The 14,155-nt window shown below is 39.4% G+C and overlaps 1 protein-coding gene across 2 annotated transcripts in view; it reads right to left on the bottom strand.

Moving 5' to 3' along the window:
* samd12 (sterile alpha motif domain containing 12) overlaps positions 1–14,155 on the bottom strand; it is a 60,933-nt gene that overhangs the window by 2,803 nt on the left and 43,975 nt on the right. The window lies entirely within an intron of this gene.

Here is a 14,155-nt window from a genome sequence, read left to right as displayed (position 1 = left end):
ATGTAACATGCTAACATTCGTTAGCATTTATCCACAATCACAAATTGCTGGAACAAACTCATTTGGGACATATTAATATAAATGACAATATTCTTACAAAGAAAGTACAAGTAACTCGTGAGCCAGATTTCACAAAGAAACTGAACAGTGAATACGTTCAACTCAAGCCGCACCATCCTTCCTCACTACAAAATGTAATATCAAGAGCGGCCAGAGGCGGCGCCAAAAAACAATCAAACCAAACAAAGCACAAACGAATGAACTGTTAAAGGATAAACTAAATCACTTTCAAAACTTTATTGTTTCAGGTGCGGCCCGGTAGCAGTGGGCCGCGGACCGGTGGTTGGGGACTAAGTACTAATTTGACACGAGGTGCTAAAGTGAAGGAATTGATTACTTTATCGTTAGGCATCATTTAATCCAGGTACTCACAAACCAAAAGTAATCACTAAAGAACTAAAGTAATTGATTTTTTTTTTGTACCTGTCGGTTTAAACTAATCAGTTACTTTAGTACTTAATTATCTAATGTAAGTACCTGAAACCATCCTTTAGTTATTTGAGCTTAATTCCTTAAGTACCACCCATTTTCAGACCTTTCTTAAGTCGAACACTTAAAAAGTAAACAAACAAACAAATACATAAAAAGTACTCGTGAATGACTGTCGGGTCTCTTAATAAATTAAAACGAGTTGTACATAGGTTAAACTAGTTGAGGCTTGCTGTTAAACTGAAAAAATAATCCTAGACTTGCCTTGGAGAAATCTGTTTAGCTTAATGCTAACATTGCTAGCATTTCTCTTTTAGTAGCGCTAAATATTGAACACAACGCATGAAGACAATGCCTGGATTGATGGATGTTTATCAGGGTGGACTGTGCGACAGTTTCTTTACGTATTCTTTGTCTCCACTCTGACTCGCATTTGTGTTAAGTCTTTCCCGCACAAACTGACAGGCCACCATTTGGGCTGTCGGCATGTCAACCTTAATAATACAACTCCCGTTTGTTGCAATGGCACACAATGTCACAATGCCATCTGCAGTGGGATCGCTGCGGCATCACCACTTGGACAAACCACATTGTCACTGAAGACGCGGATTTCTTGGATCATAACCATTACAAAAAAGCACTTTTCTCCACAATCTGCACCAAACCACCAATCGAAACCTCTACGCTACAGCTAGCGTAAATGAACAACATCAGAAGCTTTCTCATCAACATTATTCATGTTAATTATTATAGCACAGATGATGAATATCCATAATTAGATGCAATTACATATTTTAATATGAATGTATATTAACACCAGAATCATTAAAAACAGCAAATTCATTTTTTAAAGGTTTCTGAAATGCAGCATGAACTTCTACAGATCTACAATCCAAAGTGTCCTCTCCACCTCCATCACAGTCTGGTACGGCAACTGCGTGATCAAGACCTCACAGCGTATCTGTGAAGAAGCCATCCTCTCGGTGCAGCGCATTTACCACACCGGGATTCTGCGGAGGACACACAACCTCATCGGGGACAAGACTCACCCACAACACAACCCATTTGAACTGCTGCCATCTGTTTACAGTTGACTGTTTACAGTTCTCAATGTCCACAGCTAAAATTGATCCCTAAATGTTTGTCCCTTACTTTGAGAAATCTTTGAGAAAAATTTTGAAGCCGTTAGTTTGAAGTGCTAAGTGCAAGCTTGATTTTTTTTAAACTCCGCCAAGAACGGCGGCTCCTCATCACGCGGCTACTCGATTTTGTTTTGCTAAATCATAATTTCATTTGCAACGAAAGCGCAATTGAAAACGGGGGAACATTGCCTCAAGCTTTTCTTGTCTACATCTTCATTTCAGGGGAGGTTTGCTTTGTCAGCTGCGGAGCGAAGAGGCCATACATTTACACTCTTCTCCAAACAGTAAGTAGTGTGATCTGAATCTCAATTTAGTAGTTTGTTTGCATTCTCACACACACACACCCACATGTGTACACACATTATTCTGCTCTGGCGGCGAACAAGAACAAGCAATATTTCTTATCAATGTCAGCTTTGCGACGTTTCTCTCGGTTTCCACCGCGCGCGCACACCTACACACTTCTGCAACCGTTCCTCATACACGCTCTGCATATAAATATCGAGGGAAGCCTGCAGTTAGTATATGCATGAATGCGGGGATATGTTATGAGAGATTATAGCTGTTGTAAAAGTTGACGTTTTCACAACAATCATGTTATATAGCGCAACGCAAAAAAGGGCATATTATTTTGCTAAACTGTCAAATACTCTGTTGCTGTTTATTACCGCTGGCGATATTTTACATAATAACGACGATCTGCCGGATAAACTGGAACAGACGAACGTATCAATAACGTCCTGACGGAATTCCGTGAATTTAAAACGCATGAAAATCTCAGCAGATGAAAGAACGCAATTTCATTTCAATATTGACTCGTTTTGACTCATTGTTGTTAAAAAGGCATGCCAGAGGAAGAAGTCTTGGTAACAGTTATTAGAACACAGGTGTGGAACTCCAGTCCTGGAGGGCCGGTATCCTACATGTTTTCAAACCTTTTCCCTCAAAAACACCCGATTCAAATGATTGGGATCATTTCGAAGGTCCCGCAGAGCTTGCTAATGAGCTAAATATTTGAATCAGGTGCGTTGGGGAAAGAAAACCGGAAAACATGCAGGATGCCGGCCCTCGAGGACTGGAGTTCGACAGCTATGTATTAGAACATCGGAGATCCGACTTGCATAGGATGTGTTGGCTTTGTTCACACCCACAATGGCGCAAACGCCTGTTTCTAACAAAGTGGGTCAGTGAAACTATCAAAATTTCCATCCCGGTCTCTAGACTTGCACTGGGCACAAATAAAGGGCTCTAAGTCTTATAATTCGAACCTACGGAAACTTTTAGCAACACACTCACAATCTCCTCGCCAGCTTAACCCAGAAAGTGCAAAAATAAGTCCAAATCTATGCAAAGCGAAAGCCTGATATATGCTGGGTCTGGCGTGCATTTTGAGATTTCCATTTCAGTCAAGTTCCTCGCTTACTTTTTTTCAGCGGCATAAGCACAAACGCGCATGCATACGCACGCACGCACACAAACGCGCGCGCACGCATGCACGACATTGTTGCTTCCATATTTTTCTGCTTTTAGTTGCACAGCAGGGGAACTGGCACACACACCTCAGTAGCATTCCTTAACCGTGCTGCACTATTATACACTATAGCTCTCTTGACAGTGCAATCGTGTCCTTCGGGGCTAACAGAGCAAAAACTGGAACATTAAAAACATGCCCGGTTTATTACAGAGCATGTGCGCTGGTATTTTTGCTGGTATATTCCCATTTGCTTCTACGTCTATGTGAATGAAGGAACGTGTGCATAAGATGACGTTTTGGATCGATTTGCATTTGCAAAATCGAGACGTGGCAGCTTGCTAATGCTAATAAACATTTATGATTGAATTGGACTGTCCCCCGCATACTTTCCAATTTGACACTAAAATGTGAATCATCATTCATCTACTCTTGGACTGAACACAATTTTTGACTACTTCGTCCGCCATGTTTGGTTTGATCTCACGCAAAAAGGAACCTTAATCCAGAAAAAAAACAAAACACTGCCAGGTTAAATAAATGCTGCTCACGCCATAAACTTTATGGAATAATAATGATCAAGTAGACAACTGGATCGTTGCCACCACCATGCTTCCGGAAGTAACTTCAAAATAAAATCGTACTAATGCAATTTATTTCATACTTTACTTTGATGTCCTACGTTTTATTCAGCTGGGGCATATGCTGCATATATATATATATATATATATATATATATATATATATATATATATATATATATATATATATATATATATATATATATGCAATTCCTTCATTCTGTACAAATGAACAGAATTAAAACAAGCCTGCTGATTAAAGCACTTCCAGATTCTCAAGTAACTTTGCAGAGCACATTAGATGGCGTTTAACTTGAAAAAAAAAAAAGTTAAAATTTCTTATTTGAGTTTGCGTGCAACATAATGACCGCTTGTTGTGTGCCGATACCGCCATCCCTCCTGGATTTCTTTAAAGGTGTGTTATTGTTTATCACAACAGAGTCAATATAGTCCCTAAAGAGGACTCGGGGATAAGCAATACACCGGGAAACCCAAACAGAGGCTTTTACCATTTCAAAGGCGAAGAGAGGAAAGAAGGATGGAAATGAAAAAAAAAAGCAGGAGAAAGAAAATATAGAGATGTGGGATGAGGAGGGCGCGTGTCCTAAAAGAGCGGGGACGACGGAGAGAGAAAATGCGGTCGGGGAAAGAGACTTTCACGACGACGTAACCGTATTCCCCAAGTAGCTTCTGTCTTGTTGGCTCTTTGCAGCTCCAGCTCTCAGGATTACCGCATTTACACTTCTGCTTAAAAATAGCTCCCGTGATAATTTATTTAGCTCCAGTATGCCATCCACGATTGTGTTCCCCGAGAGTACAGCTACACTACATATACATATAAATATATATTTCTACCCTTTCCCCCCAAATCAGGATTCTTCCGCTCTTGAAATGTTACTCACGTTGTGACATTACATTTCCATTCTCTTCCTGCTCAAATTCAAAACCGTAAACTGTTTAAATGCTTACCCGAACATCTCAGGAAATTCCTTTGAATTGTAATTTTTACACCTACTTGCAAGAACAACCAAAAATTCAGCACTAAATACTATAATATAATAATAAACAATCGTTGGCGTACGCATTCCGTCAGCTGTACCTTTCGGAGGACGGAAATACAAGCTAGCTGTTTTACATCTTGATCTTATCTGAAAACGTTAATGATCCCTCAAGCTAAGAAGTTCACTGGATCCTGGGCCGGTTCTCTGGAATGCCCGACCTTGAGAAGTTGGCACAGCCAGAAATCTTGAAATCTCCACTAAAACCACATTTTTAAACCCCTGCCATTGAGTTAAAAGCTCCGTTTGCCTGCAGCTTTCTTCTTTTCTTCCCTGTCTGTCCGCCTATGTTTGAATTCTGCCCACCTGTTTCGTATTTTTCCCGCAAGTGCAAGGACTTTGTTTCCAGATACCATAGAAAATGAATGGACTTAGAACAATTCCATGAGGAACTCCACTCTTCAAAAAAAAGGCTTTAAAAAAGGTAAATCTATGTAATATATATATATATATATATTATATATATATATATATATATATATATGTGGCTGAGCGATGAAGATTAGCATGATGGCGCCCATCGTAGCTGCCGTCGTCTGTTTGCCGAGTTAAACAGAGTAATAATTTGACTTTTGTGCTATCCATGTGACAATAATTCTCAACAATCTACAATTTCTTCCATTTGATGGAAGAATTAGATCATGTGACCAAACATAAGGTCTTGGTGAAGAGTGTAACCACACCTCTTCTGTTTCAAGGACATGCTTTGAAGCCAAAGTGAGATTCTCAGTTCAGGAAAGAAAAAAAAAAAAGCAATCTGTTACTTGTGATATCCATTTTGCCCTTGGGATACATCTATCGAGTGTCTTTTGAGCGTACTTGAAGGAAAAGATATTGAACAGGGCACGTTCAAAGTTGATCACGCTTAAACATAAGCTATGAGTGGCCTTCAAAGGCCCGAGACAAAAAGGCTCGAAGAAGGAGAAGCGCTTCAGTCGCTGAGGTTAAAAGGCGGCCGTCGGTCTTTGGAGCACGACCAATCAAATTTTCCGCACATATGTGATGACCGGGGCTTCGGCGGATGAAGGTGACGGGAGCGGAGGAGAAGGCTTCCGTACCAGGAAGCGACTGCGGCAAATTCCGACTGCTTTTCACTTGGCCGTTTGGCTTTTGTCGAACTTGCTCGGGGTTTCCGAGATACGGACGCTGCCGGCAACCGATGACCTTGCCTCCGTGCCTCGGAAACCCCACCAACTCTTATTCCCCTTTATTCCATAATGGAATTGTATTGTTCCCGCTCACATTTGCGCTCTCCTACGGACAGTGAGCATTTCTATGGCGAGGAGGCGGCACTGCGCTCTCTTTTTTTTTTTTTTTTCTCTCATTCACACTTCCAAATTATTCATTACACAGGAGAAGCCTATGCGATGGTAATTGATTTATGAGGCCCGCCTAAATTATCTATGATCAGTAGAAGGTAGTCTTCACACTCCAGCACAGTTCCTTCTAATAGCTTTTAGGATTAGCGTAGCAGGTAGAAACGTTGATTAAAATTCAACCTGGAAGCACACCAAATAAGCCTTCTTTTAATCATCTCTGCAGGTTTGAGATTTAAATCATTAGCAGTGCAAGAACGACAACAAAAAAACAACAACAAAAAACATCCTGGATCACAAATTTTTGTCAGGGATTTACTGTATTTTTGGGACTATAAGCCGTGACTTTTTCCTCATGTTTTGAGCCCTGCGGCTTATAGTGCAGTGCGGCTTATCTGTGGTTTTTTGTTGTTGTTGTTTTTGTTTTTTTATGCTAGCCATCAGCAAGCAAGTGTGTGTATATGTTTGAGGTTTCAATTTATGGAACAACTATGAAATAGAACTGAAAAGATGTAAATCAATGGCTGTGTATAATATATTAAAAAAAATCTATATACATCTAAATTTAATAAGAGAATGTGTACAATTTTGGGTAAATTTTATACACAGTACACAGTATATGTGATTTTATTTTTGTATTCAGGATTGTATATGAATTATGTAGAATATGTTCTCTGAAATAAACTATCAAACAAAGGGAGACAAAAATGAAGGAAGTTTTAAGGAATCATGAAAAAATTAAGGTATCATGAAAAAAAATATGAACTGACATTTCCAAGAAATACCTTCCCTCAGGTCTTGATTTTCATTTTTCAGTATGCATATGTTATTTTCTCAATATTTCATGCGGGAAAGAAATCCAAAACACGATAAAGCCTTTACAATTCTCAATGGAAAAACACGGTAAATTATGCAAATAAATGACGGTGAAGTGAAATCAAGGCTTCATCCTTACAAAAGATAAAAGGAAAAATATTTTTTTTGCTCTATTCAAAACTCTTAGAAAAAGTTTAATTTCTTTTGAGTGTCACTATTACTCGGGGAGTCTAAATTAATGTGCTTGTCTGGTAATTAAATAAGCGATGAAGCTGTTTGGGAGTGTGACATTGAGTATTTTCATGAGTGGGCAAGTGCATCTGCGCAAGACAAAATTAAGTGTTAGTTCTTTAGGTGTAATGACAAAGATTTCCTGTCTCACTCGCCAATCTAATGGCAAACCTGTAACTGTGCATTCAATTTGTTTGAAAGTAGAGACTTCCTGCCGTGAGCACGGAATAGCTCTATCTATCTATCTATCTATCTATCTATCTATCTATCTATCTATCCATCTATCTATCCATCCATCCATCCATCCATCGATAGTCATCTTCAGACTCGTCCAATTTGTTGATGATTTGCTCATCATCTTACTTGGGTTATTATCTAAATCTTTACCCAAATGATGACTGTTGTGAGATCACAGCATAATTCTATCCATCCATCCATCTATCCATCCATTCATCTATCCATCTGTCTATCCATCCATCTATCCATCCATCTTAGCCAGTCTTTACCATTGAGATACAATGAAGGGCACGCTAATCCCATTTTTTTGCAGAAAAAAAAAACTGATGCAGATGAATCAGACCATTATTTGAAGACCTATAACGAATAAAATTGCCTTCATTTCCCTTCCAATGCATTTCTATACAGGTGTCAATTATATGCAGATTTTCATTTTTCACAGGCCGACTTGGTACACTTTCTCCTATAATAGCAGGGGTCACAAAGTGTTTAAAAAATCCTTTTTGGTTCACAAAATGCCCTGTGGGGCTCATTGAATGAAGTTAAAACGACTAGAATTCTTGTCATTTTTGTTTGTCTTACCAGCAGATGGCTGTCTTATTTCTGTTTATTTTACAGTTATGCTTAATTTGTTTCACACTATGGACATCATAATTTCAACCAAAACTGTAACTTTTGGTTGTGTGTAAAGACCGAGAACGACCGGTCTGCGGAAGCACAGGATGCGGGGACATGCTGAATATCCAATCACAGAGCACATGCATTCCACGTTCAACTTGAGGCTTTCTAGCTGGCCTTACTGTCGCCACTTGATAATCTGATTGGCTATTGCAACTGTCTATTAACTCTATGCGCCCGTCCACTGACAGTTCTCACAGTCGCCTGAAACTATAAAGAAAAAACAACCAATTAGAATTAAAACAATCTTTTTTTACGCATTATAGAATAGAAATATAGTATACTGCAGTGAAAAAATGCAGATTCCGTCCACACACCTTCGCAGCGACTCACCGCCCAGTGATTGATAGTGTATGCCGTATGTGCTGCGTGCCCCCGCTGACTCGGTGGCGTTAAACGTGCATTAACCAGCTGGGGGTCTGAATATGCAACTGAGCTCCTGCTTTCCCACGGGGATCAAACCTGGCGCCGTTACGTGGCATCGCCCTTGAGCTGCGCACCTTAACCTTAGCACCCTTAAGTATGCATTGTACCAAGCCGGCTGCGTGTAAATGTATGTCGTTTTACTGTCAGGGTGTGTAGGTCCCTGTGAGCACAGAAGAGGGCACCTGGAGGGGTGGAGGAGCTACGCAATGAATATTAATCACTCTGCGAGCGCCGGTCCGGGGAGGGACTCGAGGGATTTCTGTGAAGTATTACCTTGGGGGATTTCTACCACGCACATTTATTAAGCGTCGGGCGTGAGGCTGAAACGGGGCCCTATGTCCCTGCATGCCCTCCGGGATGGACGCGGTCTGCTTTGTGTGCGCGTGTGTGTTGGGATTACACAATCGCTGGGCTGCAACGGCAAACTGCGCAGTATACCTTCACGCTGCATACTCGTCGGTGGTAAACATTCACACCGGCACCTAGCGGTAGTTTCATAATACATCTGGGTCAACAGACGTTGGGAAATCGGGGGGAGGCTAATGGAATCAATTAGTTCATCTGCTTCGCTGCTGAGAATCAGGAGCGTTGTTTCAAAACGGCATTAGATACAGTCAGAAATATACATTTAGAAATGATTCAGAGATCTTCGCCAAGTGTATTTATGAAAATATAAAAACCTACATCGTGAGCATCAAAAGTATTATCTAGAAAAATGGAAAATATTACACCAGGGGTGTCGTGTGTGTCGGGATGTTGGCGTGCACTTGTTCAGAATTTTTAATATGGGACGATAATGCCAAGAATAATCAATTCTGTTGTGTCTGGGGAGCTGGAGATAATTGTTACAATTAATGAACCGTATGTAGTATGACGTGAGTGTGAGTGCATTTAATATTCAGGAACATATACATACATGAAGGTAATTTATTCATTTATGTGCAATAGCTGGCACACTAAATACATCGACGTTCCCTGATGTAAAAATATACATTTGTTATCTCATTCCAGCACTTATAATCAGTACAGTATTTGCTCAAAGATTTGGAATGTCGGGGAGACTGCAGCTTGAGAAATAAATAAAAGGAAGTTCTCTTCCTGGCGATTTATTCTGAAAACCCTTCTGAAAAAAAGACATCTTTTTACTCAGGTTGTGTTCTTTTTTACAGTCTCTCTTATGGATAACTGTGAGAAATTCCCCTGAGTTGTTTTCATGAACGTTGTTACATTTAAAATATATTTTTTTATTCTGTGGTGGCATCGTGATAGTCTCTTTCTATTTTATTACGTGCTTAAGGTACAATATGTCTTTGTCCCCAAAAAAACGTCTTTATTCTGCCGCAGAGATTCCATGGCACCTATCTCCATATATCCATCAAGTTCAACTTTTTTCCATGTGGCACGTTTGTTAATAAAACACCTATGTCATATAATGCAATTTTGAACAAAGCCCAATGCTAGACCAAGACGAGTGGCTTAAGGAAGCGAAAGCGAAGACCAGGAACGTTTGCGCAAATGATGAGTAATTGTTCAAAAGCCTGCAAGCACGACCCACAAATAAACCTGTCACCTATTTTCACCGCCTACTTGACACTGAGTAATTACAGCAAAGAGAATATTCTTTCGTGTTCCTGGATGGCAAAGTTACCTCTTACGTTCATATCTGTCAAATTGTTCGTAGCGCTATAGGAAATAGAGAAGAATGCTTCCTGTGCGCGCGTGTTGTTGTGCAAACAAGTAAACACGTCTGAACCGCAGATCAGATCTAAAAAAAATCGCCTGTCTTTAGGGATAATCGAATAAAACCTTGTGACTATGAACCATACGATGATACGAGGTGTAAGTAGGAGAAAGAGGACATATTGTAGATAATGACTATGCTCTGGGGAGAAAACGACATCAGGACAAAGAAAGTGTACAGTGACGAGACAGATGGAAGGCACAGAGAAAAGCAAACCCACCGGAGAAGGACCAAAGTATTGAGAGACCGACCGTAGTGGGAGGAATTTAAAAACGAGACAATGGATGAATATTGAAGAAGAAAAAAAAAAGCTTAGACTTGTTATAATAGAGCAGACCGTTTTAGTAACAGTGAATAGAACATCAGAGAAAATCAAGGAACATCTTAAAAGCAGAAATTTCAGTACGCTTCAGGGTTTCGCCAGGTATGGAAGCGTGCAGCTACCGTGCAAACTTTTCACTGTTAAACTCATTCGAACGTACTTGCAAGTACATTCAAATGTATTTCAATACATTCAGATGTGTTTAAGCTTTGTGTGTATGTGACTCCAAAATGTTGACTCCATTTTGGCTGTGATTTAAAATCAACAAGTCATTTACAAATATTATTTGAAGTATGTTTTTTTTTTTTCATCCCCTTTTTATGGTATTTTCCCAGTTTTGCGACAAAAACAACTGTCATGACCCTAGGGGCTAGGCTGTATTTGTGTTGTTTCGTCTGCATCAGCCGTTTTTAGGTAATTACACTCATTTTCAGTTGCTGTCACACTTGCCTCCCTGCAACGCGTCACTACAATGCTGGTCTGCTATTGGTGGGCCTCACTCGTTTCAAAATGGCGGAATGGTAAAGCTTTGTTTGATTGTTAGTGGTTACAAAATCGTATTTATAGTGCATTTTACTGCTTAATTCAAATTTGAAAGGGTTAGCCATAGTTGCCAAGATTGCTAGTGAGGTTAAAAAGAGAAGAAGATGATTTATATGGAAACGATAATGGAGATAATCAAGAAATACGAAGCTAGCGTAGCCAGGGCGAATATGGGGCATAAGAAGCGCCACTCAAAGGTAAATAAATCCTTTCTATATTTTTTATTTATGATGTTTTTTGATTGTATACATGTATATTTTAAATACGTAGCACTTACTATACTATTTTAGTACCAATTTTTAATGTGTATGTACAATTTTGATGTTTTTACCCGGTGTTCTAAACGCATTAGCTATTCAAAATAGTTTCGCATTGGCCGCCGTACGGCGAATTCGCCTTACGAGCCCAACCGCGGAACGGATGAATCTCGTAACACGGGGGGCCACTGTATATTCCCGTCTGGGAAGAGCATTTAACGCGGCAAACTGTCTGAATGCCTCTTTAGCTAAATGACTTGTCTAGCTGAGTGAGCACATGGCACTTAAACAAAATTTACTTGACCTTTTTCCGCTCGCAGACATGAGTACAAACAATCGTGTGCTAAATTCAGCACCATTAAACCAAAGCGTTTCATTGTTCATTACCAGCGGAGGAGAAAATGAATTTGTCTTCATGGATCACTGCTCGCAAGGCGAGCAGGTTGTACACAAACCAATCCCGCCACTTACTCTGACAACCAAACAACTAGCAATCAAACCAAAGGCCATTATTCCTACACCCAACAACATGACCACCGCTGGCAAGTATATTGCGACTCTCGTTCGCCAGCTGGAGACAGTTGACGGACAAATAAGAATTACAGCGCTCGCCTCTTTATCTTCCTGTTTGACTTACTACTGCGCTCGTCTGATTGATGGCTGAATGCAGGCCGCGGCGTGTAGGAGATGAAGAGACAGGAGCCCACAAAAAGGGAACAAAACGAAAAGAAAAAAAAAACAACATAAAAAAGACAAGAGGAATTGAAAAGATAGTGAATAGACATTGTTAGTCTCGGAAGGGATGAGCTGCCATTTATTCGGGAGAATACCGCCGTCTGCTTCAATACAACACGCGTGTTCTTTGGAAGTTGTACAATCGTCAAAGTTTTGCATATTTGCGGTATTTGAATAATGACGGCTCACAACTCTGCGGATGACCCAGTTCCTCGGCAGCTTTATTCGCGGCCGTTAAAACCGCCGCCAAAATCAGCACTCTGAACCAACACTGATTTGTTCATGAGCGCGCCAAGGCTAATAAACAATATGAATCGAATTACTCAAGATTTGTCCGTGCAAAAACTGAGCGCTAACTCAGACCTGTGATAATTCACATTTTCGTTCCCAATATGTTTTGGAAAGAGGAAAGAACTGGTGGACTTCTTTGGAACCAATGTATGGGCATTGCTATATATATATATATATATATATATATATATATATATATATACATATACACACATATATATATATATACATATATATACACACATATATACACACATATATATACACACATATATACACACATATATATATATATATATATATATATATATATATATATATATATACATATACACACATATATATATACATATATATACATATATACACACACACATATATATACATATATACACACACATATATATACATATATACACACACATTATAGATATATATATATATATATATATATATATATATATATATACATACATATATATACACACATATATATATATACATTTTATATATATAATATAATATTACTGCATTGACTCATTTGATAGGACTCCCTCATTATTTGAAGACCAAGCTGTCAATCAATGTGCGTTTACTAGCTCTGATTGGCTGAGGTTAAAGGTTAACAAGGGTTAAGGCTTAATCCATCTCGCTATAGAATATAAAGAGCACTTTCTCGCGAGTCTACGTATGTGAGCTGCGAACTGTAACGGCGAAAAGATCCCAGCTGTGAAAAACACCTTCAAAAAAACTGCACAATTATGTCAGAGCACTTCACTTAATTTTTGCCGAGAAGGTAATTTGAATTTTTGATAGGTGAGCTTTCTTTGTGTCGGTAAGAAGTCTTAAATAGGCACACACAATCGCAAACCCTCCGAGCCGACTCTTAATTACAGAAGCAGCCACTTCAAGGCAATATGAAAGCAGACGTGATAAACTAAGGTGTTTACATCATCAAAAAGCAGCTGTGCTTGCAGGAAAATGGAAGAAATTAGCACCGTTCATCACACGCCAGAGCGTGAAGGGCTGACAACTCAAATTCAAGTTTTAACTATGTTGTCTCATGTAAAAAGAGTGGAAAAAAAATGCTGCATGAAAAAGCCACAGCCATTCTGTTCCGTCTCACTTTTGGATCTTCATCACCTAGAAGTTACAACAGGCAGCCGACCTAATGATGATGTCGCCAAGCGCCATGCTGCTATCTATCACTTGACTAAAACTTTATTTACACCTCTTGGCAAATGATGCGGAAGGTACCACATCTCCATTAGACGCTACGTTTTGAAACATGAAAGCTTGAAGCAATGTACCATATTTTCCGCACTATAAGGCGCACCTAAAAGCCTTAAATTTTTGATGGTGCGCCTTATAATCAGGTGCGCCTTATATATGGATCAATATTGAGATTTGGATTTGTAGATGGGGAATGAAGTGATAAAGTTAGCTTTACCTGGTTCTTTTGTGTGTTTACACTTGAACAAGGTTGCTCATATTGACATTGAGTTATTATGCTATGAGAGTTTAGCGTTATTATTGGAGTTATGATTGTTATTACTTTGAGTATTACTATATTGTGATTGAAAAGGTTTTAAAATATGTCATTAATTGAGGGTGCGCCTTATAATCCAGTGCGCCTTATATATGGAAACGTTTTAAAATATGTCATTAATTGAGGGTGCACCTTATAGTGTGGGAAATACGGTAGATGACATGGAAGTAAAAAGCAGAAAATCCTCTTCATTGCTGCTATGATGAACCCCGCCCCGCCTACCTCGCCCTCCAAATTCCAGGAATTTTGCAGAAAAACAGCATCGAAATATT

The sequence above is a fragment of the Hippichthys cyanospilos genome, chromosome 21 (genome assembly GCF_059441005.1).
Source record: "Hippichthys cyanospilos isolate Australia breed blue-spotted pipefish chromosome 21, RoL_Hcya_1.0, whole genome shotgun sequence".
Classification (NCBI taxonomy): domain Eukaryota; kingdom Metazoa; phylum Chordata; class Actinopteri; order Syngnathiformes; family Syngnathidae; genus Hippichthys; species Hippichthys cyanospilos.
The sequence above is the reverse complement of the archived record's forward strand: the minus strand, read 5'-3'. Positions and strand labels throughout refer to the sequence as shown.